This window comes from Pseudorasbora parva, chromosome 25, assembly GCF_024679245.1.
Source record: "Pseudorasbora parva isolate DD20220531a chromosome 25, ASM2467924v1, whole genome shotgun sequence".
NCBI lineage: Eukaryota > Metazoa > Chordata > Actinopteri > Cypriniformes > Gobionidae > Pseudorasbora > Pseudorasbora parva.
In genome coordinates, this window is record NC_090196.1 from 28,983,942 (window position 1) to 28,998,602 (window position 14,661).

General features: G+C 39.7%; 1 protein-coding gene across 5 annotated transcripts in view; it reads right to left on the reverse strand.

Moving 5' to 3' along the window:
- plxnb2b (plexin b2b) overlaps positions 1–14,661 on the reverse strand; it is a 245,161-nt gene that overhangs the window by 175,867 nt on the left and 54,633 nt on the right. For 2 of the 5 annotated variants that reach the window (XM_067436861.1, XM_067436859.1), the window contains exon 2: positions 7,443–7,482. The exons of the other annotated variants lie outside the window; for them this stretch is intronic. The gene's annotated coding sequence lies outside the window, so the exon portion shown is untranslated. The remainder of the gene's footprint in view (positions 1–7,442; positions 7,483–14,661) is intronic. 5 annotated transcript variants of the gene reach the window in all.

Genomic DNA, 14,661 nt, shown 5'->3' on the forward strand with positions numbered 1-14,661 from the left:
TTCTCTGAACACAGATTTATTCAGAGAGCTACTCATTACTATAAAATGACCAGGAGCAGAAAACGTATGCATAGCATATTAAATTATGACATTTGGACGGATTGCTTTCGGATTGCCCACTTTAAAATCTCAGATGTCAGATCTCAATGTCAGATCGTCGAACGTTTTGGCTCGAGCACTAAAAGAAGCATATCAAATTATCAAATGATGATATTGAGGACGGACGGTGTTCATATAAATCTTTTCAGGGACAATCAAACAAACTAAACTTTGACAAATGAAATCAAGTTTCCAGGTTAAAAGCACCTTAAATGTCAGGAGTTTTGTCCTGAATCATGACTCTGGTTGGCTCCATCATCAGATTCTGGTGAATACTATGAAAGGGTTCAGTCTGCGCATTTTGAATGTGTTTGCCGTTTAAATCGCTTGAGTCAGTGTGTGTGTGTGTGTGTGTTTTCTCCTTTGAGGTGAAACACAGGAGAGGCTGACGCTGGCAGCTCAACCAATTAGCTGCTCTCTACCCTCACACACACAGTCATGCATACAACCTACCTCACACACACACACACACAATCCTGACCCTGCCTTCATTAGAGCAGAGGGTCATTGAGTGTGACAGCCGGGGGCAGATGAGACACAAACACACTCTTCACTAGCAGGTCTGATGTTCTGACAGAGGTGAGCAGCTCTCACGCACACACACACACAGCAACAGGTGCAGTGGACCACGGCCATACAACCAACAAACAGGAATGAAAGGAGAGGAGAATAAGAAAAGAATGAGTTGTGATGAGACAAGAGGCCAAAAGAGACAAGAATGAGAGATGAAGCAAGAACGCAAGATGAGACAAACGAGAAACAAGATGAGTAAAACTGAGAGGAGAGGCAAGATGAGAGATGACAAAACAAGAAGACAGAAGAGACTAGAATGAGCCAAAGCAGCAAGAACACGAGACAAAAATGAGAAAAGACGAGTAAAATCGAGACAATATGAGAGGAGAGATGACGAGGTGAGCAAAGAGGAGAGAAAAATAAGCCAAAGCAGCAAGAACGCATGAAGAGACATAAAAAACAAGACAAGTAAAAGTGAGATGGAGGTGAGATGAAGAGATGAGATGAGAAAAGTGCCCAGAAGAGACGAGATAAAGAAACAAGAATGCATGATGAGGCAAAAATGAGAAACAAGACAAGTAAAAGTGAGATAAGATGACATGAGAAAACGAGAATAAGAATGAGAAATAAGGCGAGTAAAATCGAAATAAGAGATGAGATAAGAAGATTAACGTTGAGAAGAGAAGAGAATGAGAGATGAAATGCAACACGTCCACTGACTGCTGGACTGAGTGAGTGAGTGAGAGAGAGAGGAGAGAGAGAGGAAAGAGAGAATAGAGGAGGTTTATTATGGAAGGCTTAATTAGTCCGAGCATTAGAGTATTCACATGCCAGAAATAGACAAAAACATCTGATTAGCATTCACAATTTTCTTTTGAAGATTTCTGAGGGTGTGTGACGCTGTCTGGAGATTTGTGATCACACGTGCTGCTGTGTGTGTGTGTGTGTGTGTGTGTGTGTGTGTGTGTGTGTGTGTGTGTGTGTGTGTGTGTGTGTGTGTGTGTGTGTCATACGGCTGGTGTTTGTAACCAAATCTCTGTTCTGTTCCAGTGAGGGTTGAGATGAGAGCTCATCTCCCATTACACTTTCATTCCACGATCAATCCCTACAGCTGGAAACTCTCGCACTCAAGCACACACACACACACACACTCACAGCACATCTGAGCCATTCGCTGTGCATTTGAGTGTTAGTAATTGAACAATATCGTGCGTGCGCTGTGTGTGTGTCCAGCGATCACCTGCGCCCCTCAAAAATGACCTACATGACCACGACTGAGCTTCATGTGACGATGGGCGATTAGAGAGGAGAAGAGAGGCGAGGAAAGACGAGGGTGGAAAAGGAGAGCTGTGACAAAGTGAGCAGATGATTTGAGAAAAGAGATGAGAAAACATGAAATGAGACATGAAGCCACAAAAGATGAGAGGATGAGAAACTGGGGGAGAGAAGAGATGAGACCAGAAGAGCTGTGACAAAACAAGACAAGCTAAAGACGTGAGAAAAGAAACAAGATACATGAGAACAGGAGAAAATAACACAAGTTAGAGTGAGAAAGTGAGAAGCAAGATGTGAAAGTCTAGACTAGAAAAGACACGAGAAGACAAAAGAAAAGTTATGAAATGAGACCAGAAGACTACAAATGGGACATTACTGTATACCTAAGACTGGAAAAGAAGAGCTGGGAAAAAACGAGAAGAGACTAAATGAGATGAGAAAACTGGGGAAATGAAAAATGAGATGATATGAGAACAGAGGAGATGAGAACACATGAAATGAGACCAAAAAAAACAGAAGAGAGGATACAAGAAAGAAGATCTGGGACAAAACAAGCAGAGACAAAATGAAGATTTGAGAAAAAGCAAGATTAGAAAAGAAGAGATGAGATCAAACTAAAGGTGAAAACAGCGAGTCCTTTATTGAGAAACAGGTGAGAAACAAGGTAAGACTAGATTAAAAAAAGAGAAAAGACATGAGACCAGAATGCCACAGAAAAAGAAAGTGTGACCAGCTGTGACCAAACAAGGAGACATTAGAGGACATGACAAAAGCTATAAGGTGAGAAAATGAGATGAGACATGAAATTGTTTGAGGCGAATGAGAAAGATTACAAAAGGCAAGATGAGAAAAGAAGAGATGAGACAAGATGAGAAATTAAAATGAGACGAGAAGTCTAAAAAAGAGGAAATTATATGAGACTGGAAAAGAAGAGATGAAGAGACGAAACTAGACAGAAGAGCTGTGACAAAATGAGCAGAGACGAGAAAAGATGAGAAGAGACGAGAAAAGATGAGAAAAGACAAGAAAAGATGAGAAGAGACAAGAAAAGATGAGAAGAGACAAGAAAAAAGACAAGATGAGAAGAGACGAGAAGAGAAGAGACGAGAAAAGAGACGAGATGAGAAAAAAGACAAGATTAGAAAAGATGAGAAAAGAGACGAGATGAGAAAAAAAGACAAGATTAGAAGAGACGAGACGAGAAGAGACGAGAAAAGAGACAAGATGAGAAGATGAGAAGAGATGAGACCAGACAAGAAAAAAGACTATATGAGAAGAGAAGAGAAGAGACGAGAAAAAAGACAAGATTAAAAGAGACTAGATGAGAAGAGAAGATGACAAAGACGACAAGATGAGAAGAGACGACGCAAGACAAGACAAGAAAAAAGACTAGATGAGACGAGAAAAGATGAGACGAGACGAGAAAAGATGAGAGAGAAAAGAGACAAGAAAAAATGAGAAGAGACGAGATGAGATAATAAGGGAACAAACAATGGGAAATGAGAAAAAATGTGAAAAGACGTGAAGATGTGAACAAAATACATGAGAAAAAGATGAGAGGAGAGAGAGAACGAGATGAGATGAGCCAAGAAAAAGGCAAGACGAGATGTAAAAACTGAAAGACAATAACGAGAGATGAGACGAGCAAAAAACAGACGAGAGAGAGATGAAGTGGTAAAAAGAAAAGATATGAGACTTTCGGAGAAAAAAAGACAAGAACAAAAGATATAACACCTGAGAGGAGAAATGAGATAAACTGATAAGGAGAGACTGAGAGACCAGGGGAGAGAAAAAAAGAGAAGATATATGAAAGAAATGAGGCGAGATAAAAAGAGGAGAGGAGAAACGAGACACGGTAATGAGATGAGATTGGACAACAAGCCAAGTTAAGGAGACGAGAAAAGACAACACAATGATGATGAGACATAAGTGAGATACGAGATGAGACGAGTGTAAGGAGAGAGCAGATGGAAAGAGAGAGAGATGAGACGAGATGAGAGGAGAGGAGGGTGACTGAAGGAGCCAAAGAGGAGCAGATGGAGAGAAGGAAAGTGGAAACGGAGAGCGGCAGCTCGGTCTCACTCATCTGGTGCTAGTGGTTTATTGATCGCAGACAGCGAGTCTCAAAGTCATTTATCACCAGCTCCTCAAGCCCTCGCGCGCGCGCGTGTGTGTGTGTGTGTGTGTGTGTGTGTGTGTGTGTGTGTGTGTGTGTGTGTGTGTGTGTGTGTGTGTGTGTGAGGGAGATAACTCTTGCGATAGCGACCATTGCATCCATTATTCCTCACAATGGGCTTTGCCTGGACCTGCCCAACAGCTTGACACACACACACACACACACACACACGGTCGGTCACTCCCCCCTGACACAACGACAAACAGCCTCTTTCTGAAAATAATAAATAAATAACAGCACGTATTGTTTCCCAGGCTTGGCCAAACGGCGAGAGCGAAGCTGCTCCACTGCTGATAGTGAAGCAGAAGCCTGAAATACAGCCAGAACACTGGAAAGTGCTGTGTGTGTGTGTGTGCGTGTGTGTGTGTACATGCTCAGGTTATAGTACATCACATTAAGCCAAGCTAGCAGAGACAAAGGAGGATTAAAGTTACAAAGGAAAGAAATATGTCAAAATGCACTCGGTTTGCTTTCTTAATACATGTCTCTCGGTCTTAATGTGAACGATTCATTGGTGCGCATTATTACAAAGAAATAAACTGTCTTTGTAATCTTTCATCACAACCTAATAACTTGCTCTGCCTCTGAATGATCATATTGTTATGATTTCTGAAGGACGATATGACTGAAGACTGGAGTAATGAAGCTGAAGATACAGATTTGATCATTAAATGACATTTTAAAACAGAACATTTTTATAATAATTTACTGTATTTTTGATCAAATAAATACAGCCAAAACATTTCAAAACCATTTCTTTCAAAAAACTGACACACTGTCTTTTGAATAGTATGTTAACTTAGTATTTTAGCAAACATGCCCTAAATTTGGCTTAATTCTTTATTCTCATAATGACCCAAAACAATTCACAAATGTATTAAACACAAATACAATTTAACTTGGAAAAATACCACATAAACAAAAGTAAAATGGGTTTAAAAGACATGAAACGGCATTTGCAAAACATTTAATATTGTGTCTGGCAACGCAATATTCAGAAGAAAATGATTTGATTGGATATTGGAATTTTTGTCTTTAATACTATTGTTTCACATTATTTTCCCTAACAGTGCAGCCCTAGATGATAATTAGGGGTTCAAGCATGTAGCTCTGAAACCCTAGCCTGACAAGCCAGACCCACATCAAGATGTTTGGTCTGGAAACTCACCATAGACAGCTCAATCTGAGGTGCGGGATAAACGGTTGTCTTTCAAACTCCCTCTGCACGCAATTGGATAGCGCTACAACCAACCAGAGCAACGAAGGTGAAGCAGAGCTTGTTGACAGATTAAACTTTCGCCGTATCCGGTCGGCTAAACTCAGAACACATCTTCCCTTTTTAAGAACGACTTCAGTGCCGTTCTTTGTTCTTTTCTCAGAGAAAAGCTTAACTCCAAGTCTTCCAGAGTCGCGGTCAAAGCTGATTCGAAAGACCGCCGTTCGCCAGTTTCTGTGTTTAGTAGAAGCACGCAAACGCAACTCGGCCGTCATTATGTTAAGCCCCGCCCACCGACTCTATACGCGATGTGATTGGCCCGACCAGAGTTTGGTTTTTACAGCTCAGACATGTATTGAGAGTTACTAGACGACACTCGCAGCAGATTAGATTTGCTGCGGCTAGGGTGCGTCTAGATTTCTAGGCTACTGAAACCCTATCGTCGTTGTTGAAATTTCGAAGGATCGGGGCCGACCAAAGTCCTAGAGACTTTGAACTTTGAGGGCTGGTAGTGCTTTCACCATCTACAAAGTCACCAAGGCTCGCCCCAATCGGCCTGACCAGGGCGCTACAGCGGGGAAAGTACAAAATCACTCATAACTACAAAATGTTAGGGTGTTTTGGATTTCGAAAAAAAACTACTTTTGCGAACTAGTCGTAGGTTTTTTTGGCCGGATCGGAGCCAAACCAGTGCAGCAAGAATCTCTGGAGCCTGATTGTTAATAATTATTTATAAAAATTGATTCACAGTCTCAAAGGGGCGCCAAAATGACTAAAATGGCTATAACTCGTCAAGGGAATGAGATATTTGTGCCAAACTTGCACACATATGCAAGAGCTCATTCTGTGGTCATGTGAAAAAGCATGTGGCAAAATACTACGCAACCCTAGGTTTGATTGACTTGAAAATTAGCATGCTGTGTCTTTGTCCAAGGTGCCAAAACTGCCTTTGAGGACACTCGCCTATCTTGAAAAACACGACCTGCGGTAACCAATGAGGGTTGAGTAACTATCAGACAAGGTTAACGTAGGCCAATTGGAATAATACTCGCAGGGCCTGTTTGACTCACGGCCACAGAGGCCTGTGAGTAATGCGAAGGAAAATCGGCCACCGGGAGGGGTGCTTTCACGCTTTTCAAGCGCTTAAAGGGTTGTGTACCACGATTTTTCGCACATGCACAGCCACACAACCTTCATACCACATGTTAGAACTCCACATTATGAGCAACTTCACCTCTAGGACCGCCGCTATTAGTCTACCGGTTTGTTGGAGATTAATTCAAAAAACAATATTCTCGAACGAGTCCTAGGATTTTGGCTCAGCGTCAACAAAAACACAGCATCAATAATAATCCACCCCCAAAAAAATATTGAACTGTGTCCCTCGGATAGCTATAGCTGGGTCCTTTGGAAAACAGGTATGATCAAGTCTTCCCAAAAGCCTATCATTCCTAAACCAAAACCCAGAAATTCATGAAATAGGCGAGCACATGCAACATATGAATCTAAACAAGCATGCAAACTTTGATGGAAATCGGACCATACCATGTATTCCCTTAGTAAATTGCCTGTATTAGCTGTAAATGGTCTTTTCCATCTCTGATCGAAGTGATTACAGGCTTGTTAAATAAAACACAATGCCATGGAGCTTAAAGGCCTTAAAGCGCTTGGACCCAGATAATTGCTGCTTGCAGCTATATTTTCTAGTTCGTTTTTGTTTAGAGTAACATGATGAATTGTGCACAATAAGACCAAGGACATGAAGTAAAGAGAAAGTAAATGGAGTCAAGATGCATTTAATGTAATCTTAAGGAAGAAGCCTGATTTCAGTTACTTCAGGAAGGCAGTTTAGCATACTGTCAACCTCCACTAGCCTGACTTATCAAACCCCCGGCTCAGTGCCGAGAGAGCCGGTAAGGATGATTAAACGAGAGGGGGAAACAATGAACATTTTAAGCTATCCGAGACATTCTCGCTTTCCTTCCAGCGGCTCTTTCCGCTGTGATCCAGAAGTCTGATGTGTGTCAGGATGAATAAAGGTTGTGTGGGAACCTAACCAAGTGCTGCATAACCATTTCGGCGACAAACACCGGACGGGCCGCCAAGCCGTGGCTCGTCTGCCAACAAGATGAAGAGCGCATCTGAAATCAACCATGTTCCTACCTTACAGTCTTTCGCCCCAGAGGAGGATGAGTGGGAAAAGCTGGAAAAAAACACATTTCTTTATCAGTATTTGTGGCTCGTTTTTTCTTGCTTTCAGCATCTATTTGCAAAAAGGGATAGTTCAACTAAAAACGGATATTTACTCGCTTCATCATTATCTTATGCAACTTTGCTTCAAGTAATTCTATCTTGCCAAACAGACAGAAAGCAAAAGAAAGAGATATGTGAAAGCAGATAAATACAGGGTAAAACAAATCAAGAAAAAAGTTCTCTCACACCATATGCACCATTGATTTCCTATTCTCTCGGAAACATTTAATGAGCTTAAGCGAAGGAGGAGAGATTGAGGGAGAGAGAAAGAGTCAGATAAAGCCTCCCTGAAATTTCCCTGAGAGAGCAAATCATTCAGAAAGACAAGAAGGTGCTTAGCAGAGGAACAGGTGTTGGATGTGATGATTCCCGGACTGGTGCCTGAGCCAAAACCAGCGGGAGTCCGTCAACAAGGAGCAAAGCTGGACCACATCTGTCCACAAGTCATTCCCAGAGTGTCAACACATCTTGCAAAAATAGAGAATGAAAAGAGGGAAAGCAATACTGAGAATGAATTGCACCTGCTAATAACACTAACACGTGTCGTTTCTCACCTGATTCACTAAAAGGAATTATGCAAATCAGTTAATGTGCAAAACTTTCCAGACCAGTTATGACAGCACCTTCATTTAAATATGCATGATTCAGCAGCTCTTGGTTAAACTAGATTCAACTTCTTTAACTAAACGGCTTCATGAACTGACCCTTTGCCTCAAAGAGCACGGCATTGATTCAGATATCAATGTTTCCATATAAAAAATAAAAAAACACAACGCAGACATTCATTACACGCCCGCTGATGCCCTAATCGACGAGCTGCTGAGAGCTTGTTTTAGCACTGAAAACGATTTCAAACGTTGAAAAGCCATTAGAGAGGCAGATTGTGAGTAATGTGAGATTCGGACATTCTCCCAAACGCCGCCCCATTAGCTTCAGCAGTGCAAGAGAAAGAAATCTGTGGTACGAGCAGCCATTACGGCGTCCCTCAGGGCTCGGTATTGGGCCCAGTGCTGGATTTCAGTGATGTGCGGTATTGCTTCATCCTTTCATTTGCAGCCCCAGTGGAACCGTAGCCATGTCACGCTAAACGTTATCAATCAGCTAACAGCAGCCTGTTTAAAATCACTCAAGGCTCACATGGTATTAAAAGCTGCCAATGCAAATGCTAAACAAATACGGTTTCAATCTGTCCCTTATCTACAAGCGTCAAGCCGTCTAAAGAACGCCTCAACACGGGGGTGGGCAGTACGAACATAATGTTAGCATACATTAACAATATGCATCACCACCACTGGTCAGTGTATTTAAAAAGAAATTGATACTTTTATTCAGAAATGATGCATTAAACCATTTCTAATATTACAAAAGATTTCTCTTGAATATAAATGAGCTTCTTTTGAGCATTCTATTCACTAAAGAATCCTAAAATAATAATAATTAATAATAAATGTTTCTTGAGGATCAAATTATCATATTTCTGAAGGTCATGTGACACTGAAGACTGGAGTAATGATGCTGGAAATTCAGCTTTGATCACAGAAATGCATTACACTGTAATAACATTTCACGCATTATTTAATTTTAATGTATTTTGAGCAACAACAACTTTTTTCAATGATATTTAAAAAATCTTACCGACCTCAAACTTATTAGTTCATCTTTGTTAACGTTAGTTCATAAAAATCCAGCTGTTCATGGTTTGTTCATGTTAGTTCACAGTGCATTAACTAATATACACAATATATTAATAATGCTTTACTAAATGTTAAAATTAACATTAACAAAGATTAAAAAATGCTTTATAAGTGCAGTTCATTATTAGTTCATATTAACTAATGTTAACTAATGACCAATATTGTAAAGTGTTACCGATTATTCACTTACTTTAAGCTATTGTCAGTTGTATTCTTGTATTTAACATCCACCTCACTTGTTAATTCTAGAGAAAAGTTCAATTCAATATGAATCCTCCAAAAACAAGTCAATTTATCTTCTAGGGATGATTAGAAATCTTACTGAAAAACAAGGCAAAAAGACTGATTAATAAAATGATTTTTACGGTGTAATCTTTCAATCTCGAGTTTCTTACACAAATGCGATAAATGATGCGAGGAAGACAAAGAGGGGTCTGTTGTGTGATGAAGAAAATTATGTAGTGGGAAAAAAACAATGCAGTCTGCAAGCAAACATCGGGAGAGAGTGGAAATCCACAGGAGACTCCATCCTTTAAAAAAAAGTCAAGTGAGAGAAAGAAATTAGAAGGTGCGAGAGCCAAGTAAAAGAAGGATCAAACCTTACTACTCACTGGAGTGTCGAGTGAATTCGCGGATTCACAGTTTGCGGTCTGTGAATGCAAGCGCGTGAATATTTATAAAGGACAGTGAGCGGAAGAGGCTGAAACGAAACGAGAACATGAGCCAAAAAGTCATCGAACATGCGCTTTTCTCTCCTCTCGATTCTGAACGAAATTTCTTCAGCGTGTATGTGGCTGTGAGCCGCTGCCCTCAGAGTAAATCTGAGAGGATTTCTGACGGCAAACTAGTGAGGGGTAGTAAAGGGCATCCGAAAGAGAGAGAGAGAAAGCATTTGAAGGAATATGAAAGCCTTGTGCAAGTGACTTTTCCGCCCAGACACTATAATACACTGAAGCTTCATGTAAATGCAAGATCCCAGAGCAGCAAGAGTTCCCTGTGGTTTACCAGCCTACACTCAACAATCCTGAATATGAACCTGGTGTTTTGATTCGCTGCATTCACAGAACTCATATTCCTCCGAGAAGATGCGGTCAACCCGTGGATGTCTTTTGTTCGATAAAAACTTCTACCTGCCTAAATGATTCTGAACATGCCGCAACCTGCAGAAATAGAAATCATTTCAGACTCGGCTTGAAAACGTGTGAGCTTGACAGACACTTCATTGGTCCATGAAGGATAATTCATAAGGGCTGCTGGGACACCTGCTAACACTATGGTGACATGAGCAAACCAAAATCAAAGTCTTCTTCACAGCTGGAGAGAGTATGAGGAGGAAACAGACCATTCAATGAAAAATTAATGAGAGAAACACTCAACATGGTGGATGTAAAAAGGAGAAGAGCCAATTGGGTTATTAAACACACACTTTGTTTGGATTGGAATGCTGTTTTTCAAAGTAGTATGTAAACCGTAGGCATGTAAATGGTAAATGGACTGCATTTATATAGCGCTTTTAACAGACCCTATGGCCATCCAAAGCGCTTTACATTTTTGCCTCACATTCACCCATTCATACACCGACGGCGGTGTCAGCCATGTAAGGCGCCATCCAGCTCGTCGGGAGCAGCTGGGGTTAGGTGTCTTGCTCATGGACACCTCGACACTTGGTCAGGTGGAACCGGGGATTGAACCACCAACCTTTCGGATTGTAGATTGTAATCTACATGAACCACTGAGCCACTGCCGCCCCAAATGTAGCAACAGTAATATGCTATATTGTTGTCACATGACCATATCATATTTGACTTGTACTGTACACAACACTATGTGATTGAAAATGTTGTATGATCATGTATAGTATGCCATTCCAAACATATTCCTGGTCTTGCCCTCAAATGGACATTCTACACCAAATCTGAGCTGGATATATACTTAGGGCCCTATGAAATAGTTTTTTTTCTTTTCTTCAAATTAATCCAATTTAATTAAACTGTATTCATCAAAAAACATCTTTTACTCACTAAAATAATAATGACACTAGGCCTGTCGTGATAGTCGATAAATCAAATTTAAAAAATGAGCTCGATAATTTTTCTGGCCGCGATAATTGCCATTTGCATGTTTTTGTTTGCCTCATCTCTCTCGTTGACTGCGCGCGCCTCTTTGGGGAGGTGTTTATACTCGACGCGCAGACCGGGTGCGGCGTGATGAGACGTCATTCTCGGCCAGCAGATTCGTCTGGAACTCGTGGCTCTTCGGTTGCGGAGCCACACACAAAGTAACAAAATTTGATGTGCACAACGCCAAGCGGAATGGGGTCTCGCGCACTCCACGTCGACGTCATTTTTGCCGCGCGCACCCTCGTCTTGTATAAACAAGACGTTTATACGCGTTTATACGCGTCTTGTATAAACGAGGCTTAAAGCTACACTGAAGTTTGATAAACGCAAGTTAATTCTTCATTTCAATCTTTGTGTGCTAAAAAGGCACATAAGTTCCTGTAGAGATAGCAAAACGCATTCTTCTTTTTTTGCCAAATAAATGAAAAGCATGTCATCAATGTCTCCTCTCTTGCTGTATCAAAATATCCCTTTCCTCAGAGATGGTCAAGTTCAGTTTGTGCATGATTAGGCTATGATATAAGATTTTTTTTTAATACTGTCTCCTAAATTTTGGATAATTAATATATCATATGCTGAAGTACATTTCTGGATTAAAAGAAAAAAAACAACAACAACCCTACAGAACGGAAAACCGTGACCCTAAAACCGTGATACGAACCGAACCGTGGGTTTTGCGAACCGCCGCCCCTAATATGCTCCTAAAACACAATCATCCGTTGCAGTTTTCATCCTTTTTATTTATTGTTTTTGGTGCTTATTCAAGTGCATTTTTAAACAGACTGAGAGTCCATGCTTTTATTGTTTTTGGTTGTTTTGTTCATTTATTGTGGTTATTTAAAATGTTTTCCATTTTTAGTGTTAAATGGTTTTTAGAAATTAAAGTTTATTGATCTTTGAAAAGGTGTACCTGCATTTTTATGCCATTATCATTATTTTAGATGAAAATGGTCTCAGAATAACAATATTATTGTTTATCGCAATAATTTCTTGGCCAATTTATCGTCCAGCAAAATTTGTTATCGTGACAGGCCTAAATGACACTTATACAATTTAGCAACAATTTATTAAAGGTTTAACAAGAATTACATGTTTCAAGATGACAAATTCTTTTTTTTGGACTCCATTTTAATGGTTAAATTAAATTGTATTAATCAAAAAGCATGTCTAGTTATTTGAAATGATGAAACAGACAATTTCACAACAATTTATTAAAAATGTAACAAAAATTAAGTTAAATCAATTAAATATGTTTTGTTTTTCTCAAATTCTATTTTATTTTTACCAAATTCTGCGTTTTCTGTTAATGTTTTAATTAAATTACATTTTAATAATCAAAAAGCATGTTAATAGATTTCATAAAAACCAAAACATTTTTTTTCTGTATTCCGTATTTACATTTTTCAAAGGAAAACATTCATTTAATTTATCTTTTAATCATATTAAATTAAACTTTTTATCAAACAAAGTGCTGCACAACAGAGCTTTACTGTTAAAATTAAAACATTGAACATAAATGGATTATTCCTTAAAAAACAGTATATAATAATAATAATAATAATAATAATAGGGCTTTTTTATTATTATTAGTGCTAATATTATTATTACGCTGAGACATAGCTCAATTCTACTGTACAACAGTAATATATTTGTGTCACAGTTTCCTCAAGTTAAACCAAACTTTTATTTTGACAGGTTGCCAGGAAGACCTTTGAGTTTCTATGTTTTTATCATATGGCGATAGTTTTTCTCAAATACAACTGAAAATGCTGAAGAAGCGACTCTCAGAGCGGCTCTGGTGATGAAGTTCATGCATTCATGATTATTTCATATAGTGAGTGAGATGACAAAGGCTGAAAACACTGCGAGTGTCACTCGTACTTCTGTGTGTCTGTGTGTGTGTGGGAGAAATTAATTTCAATTCACTTTCATTTCATTCATTCACACGAGACATGGAGAACATGCAGAATTCATATCTCTTTGTGGTTTAAAGGGATAGTTCACCCAAAAATGAAAATGCAACATTTATCTGCTTAACCCCAGGGCATCCAAGATGTAGGTGTGTTTGTTTCTTCAGGAGAACACAAATGAAGATTTTTAACTTCAACCATTGCTCGTACAATGCATGTCAATGGAGTGTATTCATACGACTGGTACAGAGCCACGGTTACGAGTTAAAAATCTTCATTTGTGTTCTCCTGAAGAAACAAACACACCTACATCTTGGATGCCCTGGGATAAAGCAGATAAATGTTACATTTTCATTTTTGGGTGAACTATCCCTTTAAACCACAAAGAGATATGAATTCTGCATGTTCTCCATGTCTCGTGTGAATGAATGAAATTAAAGTGAATTGAAATTAATTTCTCCCACACACACACAACTTTTATGTTAACATTTTTAGGTTAACTAACCCTTTAATATTCACAGACACTAGTCGTCTATATAGCACAAAATTCTGCAATTATTCAGTAAATTACATTATGTCTGGATTCCGCATAGTGGAAATTACAGGGTCCAGGAGAATTACCAAGATGGTCACCGACTAACTTACTTTGAGAATGACATGACATACCCTCAGTCAGTGCAACCACAAAAACACAATCAACTGAGACAAACAAACCTCCCAACAGAGTCAACATATATCGGCAGCCAGAGAGCTCAATAATGGGTTTGAGGGATTCTTCCACTCATTAGAACTGCCACTGGTGGAACGAGAAGATAAGCGTTGGGATCGGTGGCCTGTGACACGCTTCTCCTTATCTGACGGACCCATCGATCGTCTATCAATACAGAACCTGGAAAAATTTGCCAGACCAACACCTGTTCGATCAGAACAGCCAAACAGCACAGATGACCTGCAGGACGGCTATAGACAGACAATAAATGCACAAAGCAATGGAAGAGACATGGATGAGCACACACAGAGACCTCTGAAGGAAGTTCGATGCCCTGTGTGACCGAGGAATTACGCTCTGGAGCAGAAGTACACAACCTTTACACAACGCAGGGCAAGAGTACGTTACAGAACGCTGATGATAAACTACAGATCTAGCACATTCCTGTTTACCAAATGCTCCATTAGAGCTGCCTCTAGCGTGCTAAAGTTTAGCTCTGGCCCTGTATGAGCACACATCTGAACCACATGACCTTGATTAGGACAGGTGCTTGATTAGGTGCTGAAACGAAACTCTGCAGGAAAGCAGCGCTGTGGGCCAATTTACATCATATTAACAATACTATATTCAGAACAATACACAACGCTTACTGTTATATACATATATATATATATATATACATATACACACACACCG